The following is a 6,622-nucleotide window of genomic DNA, read 5'->3' as shown; positions in this document are numbered from 1 at the left end:
GTGTGTGTGTGTGTGTGTGTGAGAGTATGTGTGCGTGCTCTCTTGTCAGGCTACAGGTGTGTGTGTGTGTATGTGTGTATGTGTGTGCGTTTGTGTGTGTGTGTGTGTGTGTGTGTGTGCGTGCGTGTGCGTGTGTGTGTGTGTGTGTGTGTGTGTGTGTGTGTTACTGTATAGGATGTCTGTACATAGAATGGGTCGGTATGCATAAAACAATGTCACAGTGGTCCCTGTCAATTTAAAGAAAAAAATAATTCAGTAGTAAAGCGCCGAAGCCATCAGGGAGTGGTCCCTACTGAAGAGATCTTCATTATTATTTTCATTTGTTATCATCAAATCATCTCCACGTCTGAATGATGAAAATGTTGTTTAACCCTCTCCGTACACCCTGGGGTCATTTTGTACCCCTGGGGTTGTATTCTTCATATTTTAGATAACTTCTAGTACTGTGCGAAGATCTCTTTGAAACTTTCAATATTTCTTTAAAAAATCCTTTTGAAAGATTGCTATGCAAAGCGTACAGATCAGATTAACGAGACAATTTCCTCTTTGGAAAGTGGTGGCACAGTTCCCCACGTCGTATGAATACGATAGTAAAACACGACGTACGGATAGGATTAAACAGAGCGTAAAGAAAATTATAAACAATAGCTTGGAGTTTCGGGTGGCACCTGCATTTGATTGGTTCCTTTGTCCGCTTGTTTTATTGGGATTACGCCGTGGCCATCGGGAAGCGCGCGTTTTTATTGAAATTTGTAAAGATCTGTCACAAGATTTTGCTTGTCGGTCTTTCATGCTGTTGATGAAAGCCATCTTCAAATTGTTTGACGAAAGCGGCACAGCTATTCTATAATAATATGTGAGGCAGCGTGGTGGAATCAGGCTCTCGTCAATTTTTGGGCATGTAGAGTTATTGGTATCATCTTAAATGTGTTCACTTGTCCTTATTTGGATGAATAAAATATATATTTATCTTGAATACAAGTCGAGATATTTGTATGTATGTATTTATGTAGTATAGGGTTTTACGGCGCTCGCAACTGCTAAGGTCATATGAGCGCGCGAAACACAAGTTGTTTACTTTCGCAAAAGTTCACTCCACGACTGGTCAACTAATTGACTTTAAAATGCTAAAATGTTAGATATTTGCGAATGAAGGAGGTGGGGGTCACCAGTTTTCAGAGGTAAAATAAGTGAGAAAATGGCCGCCAAAGATTAGTTACTTCCTTAGCTTAAGAGTCCGTGGTAACCTTTTTGTGCCTTTAATCAACGTTTTTAAGAAAAATCGTCTTGGAAATGAGTTCTTTATTGGGCATGAAAGGTGTTGAGCCAAAAAACAAAAATTTGATAAAAATTCACAAACCAGCAGAAAAAAGCAAGTTTCTTCACTTTGATTATTTTGACGAGAGCCTGATTCCACCGCACTGTCTCACATATTATAACATCTGTAGTTGGGGAAGCATCAGAGCCTCGCCGCGCATTTTTGGAAAAGAAAAGTAACTAAGGCGCGCACTGTCAGAGCCTGGCACTTCTAACGACATTGATGTAATTTGATTGTCACTAGCATCCAACGGTTACATTCTCCGTGACAGAAATTGCTTGCTTGCTTGCTTGCTTGCCTACTCTCTCCCTATACCGTTATGTACATAAGGCGGAAAGCAGTCGAAGCCACCCTTGCCTGTTCCGGTTGGTTGGCGGGTGCTCTGGTGTGGTTTGCTTCTTCCTTCCTATCAAACATATATCGTCTTTATCTCCCCTTCTTCTTTTTTATGTTTGTTACTCACTTGTAGCACCTCTTAATCTTCTGGCGCTTATATGACCTTATGCAGTTGCGAGCGCCGTAAAATCTCTACTAAAACTAAAACTAATCCCTCCAGGCAGAGACGTGCATAATCCCTTTGGTGGTTGCCTCATACCCGATTGTGCCTCTGTAACTTCCCTTTGGTCTATCTCTTTTCCCTTTTCCCGTTGGTCTCCAATGCCTTGTCTGGTAGAGCAGTCTTGTCCTGGGTATTCTTAAGGCGTCCTACATATCTCCATCTCCTTTTTGTGCTCGTGTTGATATCTTTAATTCCTGCTCTTTCCAGAACCCCATTATTTGTAATAAATTAATTCCAATTTTATTAACAAAATTTTTCCTAAACATTTTGTTTGGAAGCTTTTAATTTTAATTAAACTGCTTTGTTTGTGTTTCATATATCTGAAACATGTACCGACCATATTGCGTACTATTTCCTTAAAATTAAGTATCACGAAATCTATTTTCCAGAAGAGTCAATTGACAAAGTGATTGAGGTGTGTTCGTGTCATATAACACCCTCTCAAACATTTTATTTTATTTTATTTTATTTATTAATTTATTTTTTGAAAACAAAAATCGACAGTTTTACGTTTTGCATTGACATGACATAAGGGTCTTTTTATCTTTCATCGAGCCATACATTTACGGTGAGCGTGCCAAAGATATGATTTTTTTTTCTAAAATGTTATTAACTCTTCACTCGTAAACATTATGCTGTAAAAGTTTCAATGGTATAGGATGAAACTTTTCAAGATCAGTGTTCTTCATAAAGTATGCCATGGGGGAAAACTCAATTTTGAGAAAACGCCAAAAACCCTCTGTGCACAAATTCAGCTTTCACTATTTACAAATATAGGGTCAATTGTTTTGGCCTAGGGTTTCCAATGATACTTTTCGATATGAATGGCTTGGAGATCAAAGAATGGCTGAGATCACAATGTTTCCTTCGACACCACATACGATTACTTTCGCTCTACGGAAGGGCTTGCGGCTACTTCTCCAATTTTCATTTTTTTTCTTGAGTGCTTACAAAGAGTAAAAAGACGCTTACTTTGTTGCCAGATTTTCAATTTTAATTCACAGTTTCTTGCAAAACAAACATCGAAAATCGATTCCTCATACAATTCCCTGCGGGATGGATCCAAAAAAGCTTTTTTTTTCTGGTATTATATCACTACGTCAGTAATTAATTTTTCTGGTGTCTTTCCTGTGGATTGCCTGAACGAAGACAACAACAAAGACAAACAAATATGATACTATGAATCTATGAAGATAATCCAATCAAATAGAAACACTATTATTTCCCTACTGTATAGAAGCAACGCAGAAGCTGACCACGCAATTCCAACAAGTTTAATCACAGCTATCTGGTTACTTTGTCGTAATCTTATGTGGTGTTTGATTGATTTGTGCTTGATTGGATGCAGCTGGGGAAAATAGTCGGTGGGGGAGGGAGTGTACACTAGAAAAAGGGAACCGGCTATTCTACATCTATCCACTTATTCAGCTCAGCTAGGCAAAAGTTTACGGAGCTCACAACTGCAAGAGGTCATATGAGTGCGGGACTCAAGTTGGTTGTGTTAATAATAATAATAAATGACATTTCTATAGCGCTCAACCCCGAATAAAGTACACAGGCTCTGAGCGCTTTACAATGCAGTAAAACATACAACAATAACATAAAACGTTGTGTTTTGACTAAAGAAAATTATTCCAAATATTCATCTTATTAATTTAAAAACAGAAACGACTTCAGCTGACATTTGAATGAATCAAAAGATTTGATCTCTCTCAAAGTACTTGGTAAAGCATTCCAGATCTTGGGGCCTTGGTATTCAAATGCCCTTTTATCCATTGTTTTAAGTTTCATAGATGGTAAAAGAAATTTCTTTTTGTCAGCTGATGACCTTAAACTGCGAGTTCGAAAGTACAGTTTCAACAGATTTGATAAATATGATGGTGCATTATCATTTAAACATTTGTGACATAGTGTGGCCAACTTGTACTCAATCCTTTTCTCAACAGGAAGAAATGCAAAGTTCGTAAAAGAGCTTTAGCAGAGTCTCGTTTTCTTTTCCGTAAAACTAAACGTGCAGCATTGTTTTGGAGAGTTTGTTCACATTAGTTCCCGCAGCACAGTCTGGTTATACTTTTTTTTGTCAGAATGGTTGAGATATGAAAAAATACATAGTAAAAAGAATACGTTTTAAAGCAGTCATTTACATTCTTAAAATAACACTACATGTATAACATATCATACATCTTGGGGAACCCGCTTCCCAGGTACATTTGCATTGGAACTCTTCTACTTGGTTTACTTCGTTGTTGTCGACTGTGATGCTTATTGGGTCTGGTATTTTTTGTTAATTTCCATCGTCTCAGATTCGCCTGTGTTGATCTTCATGCCGTGATCTCTGCAGCGTTTGTTCAGTTTGTTCTCATGTTTTTTTGAGGGTCTTCTCATTGTCACCAAGTATGCTCTGGCCGTCCGGAAAAAACCCAGTTTGGTGACTGTGTTGTCTTTCAGTTTAACGTCTGCTGCTATTTCGTCCGTGTATGTTATATATGTGGCACGACGCGATGAAGTTAGGCGCTCGTCAATTTTGGGGCATGTGGAGTTATTGTTATCATCTGAATACTTATTCAGTAGCCGTGCTTTCAATGAAAACCCCCCCAAAACAACCCCATCTATCGTAAATAGAAGTCTAGATATTTGCGATTGAAGGAGGTGGGGTCACCAGGTTTCAGTGGTAAAATTAGCGAGAAAATGGCTGCCAAAGTTTAGTAACTTCAATAGCTTGAGAGTCCTTGAAAACTTCTCCGATTTCGTTATTTTGGCGAGCGCCTGATTTCACTAAGCTGTCTCACATATAGTAGAGGGGATAGTGCCAAAGAGGTTATAATAGTACTAGAGGTTGCAGCTGTGACGTCACCCACGTAAACTCACCATGGCTGTGTGCGCCCAGTCAGCTCGCTTTGTCGCCATTTTTGAGAGGATTAGAAACAGCGTTGTCACGCTGCGCGTCCCTCACAACGCCTGGGTTTTTATAGACTTTGAATCTCTGTTCAGTTTTCTTTTTGTTTGCCGTTGTTGTTTAATAATAGAACGTATACGCATACACAATACCGCGCCTGCTGACCGATTGTGGGAAACATAAAAACACTTAAATGTGGGCTACATATGGACAGAAACATATAATAAGAGGTATTGTTTGTTTGTCTCTCGTGGGGTGGGGGAGGGGCGGAGGGAGATATGTTGAGTAATTGAGCTTGTTAAATGACAATTTCGTGCTTTAAAAATGGATTCCTTTTTTGTCATGTTGTCTACACTCTCCTTCCACTGATGAAAAGTTTAGGTCTTCATGGAGTATGAAGGGCTTTTATTTTATTTTATTATATTTTTTTAACCTTGCCCAAATCTATCATCTGTCGTTGTTTAATATCGGACACAAATGGTTATATACTGACAATATTTCAAAATGCAACACTTAGATAAATAGCCATTTTATCTTAAACGTTCACAATATTTTCTAAAATTGGTGTTGATTGGCAATGGTGTTTGGCTACACAACACCCCATCTTCCATGAACCCCCGTGCTGCTGTTGCGTATGCTGTTTGGCACCGGTTCCGCAAAAGAGACAGAATGTTACACTGGTCTTATTGGTGGGTAGTTACGCCTGGTTGGCTATTTTATATTCTCTCATCTCAACAATATTGATAGTCGTTCTTTTCCGTTCAACCAGCTTTGAATGTGTGCTAGAGTTGCAGCTAAAGCTTCTATAGCAGCTTCTCAGTTGGATTCCTGATGCAGTTTTTGGGACACCTGAATAGACATAAGGTTCTTGAACATCTAGCTCTCACTGGCAAAATTGAGAGCAAGCGAGGCAGGGGTAGGCCCAGAACAACATACTTAGGAAACCTAAATAAATGGGTAACAGGGAAAGATCAGGGAAACGTAGCTTTTTTGAGAGCGTCCGAGCAAAGGAATGAATGGAAAACCATGATCACCGATGTCTGTCGCAGATCTGGCACTGGATGATGATGATGATGATGATGATGATGATGATGATGATGATGATGATGATGATGATGATGATGTTGATGAGGATGAATAGCTGCATTAGTTAGTCTCAATTCCCGGTGATCTACATCGATTCCCTTCACTGCCCCAAGTAAATCAATTTTCCCATTAATTACAATTGATGTACCTACGTAAGCCCATACATATTTTTCAATTTCTCTCCAAAGTGGCTGGACTTTCTTTCAGTTATAAAAATGTTCTGTAAAATCAGGCTCATTACAATGGTTGCAATTTTTGAGATTGAAGAGTAGTATGTTAGTGGGATATATTATGTAGCACATTCCAATTTATCGTTCTCAAACGTGTTTCCTTAGCGTAACGGACTATGTGCCAATGTTTGTCCATTAATATCAACACCATGTTTTCTTTTCCAAATACCTATACACAGTGGTGGCTCGGCTTTACTTATTGCTAAAAGAAAACGTTTTCTCCATAGAGTACCTACAATTGCGTCCCTGAAATAAGAGTTGTCATCGTTGTCATTATTAAAATGTGAGGCACCGTGGTGGAATCAGGCTCTCGTCAAAATAATCAAAGTTAAAGAAACTTGCATTTTTCCACAGGTTTGTGAATTTTCATCAAATTTTTTTTGGCTCAACACTTTTCATGCCCATTAAAGAACTTATTTCTGTGTGGAATTTTCTGAAAAACGTTGATTAAAGGCACAAAAAATGTAAATTTTCAGTTGCCACGGACTCTTAAGCTAAGGAAATAACTAATCTTTGGCGGGCATTTTCTCACC

Source organism: Aplysia californica, unplaced genomic scaffold (genome assembly GCF_000002075.1).
Source record: "Aplysia californica isolate F4 #8 unplaced genomic scaffold, AplCal3.0 scaffold00305, whole genome shotgun sequence".
NCBI classification, from domain to species: domain Eukaryota; kingdom Metazoa; phylum Mollusca; class Gastropoda; order Aplysiida; family Aplysiidae; genus Aplysia; species Aplysia californica.
This window is presented reverse-complemented; position numbering follows the sequence as displayed.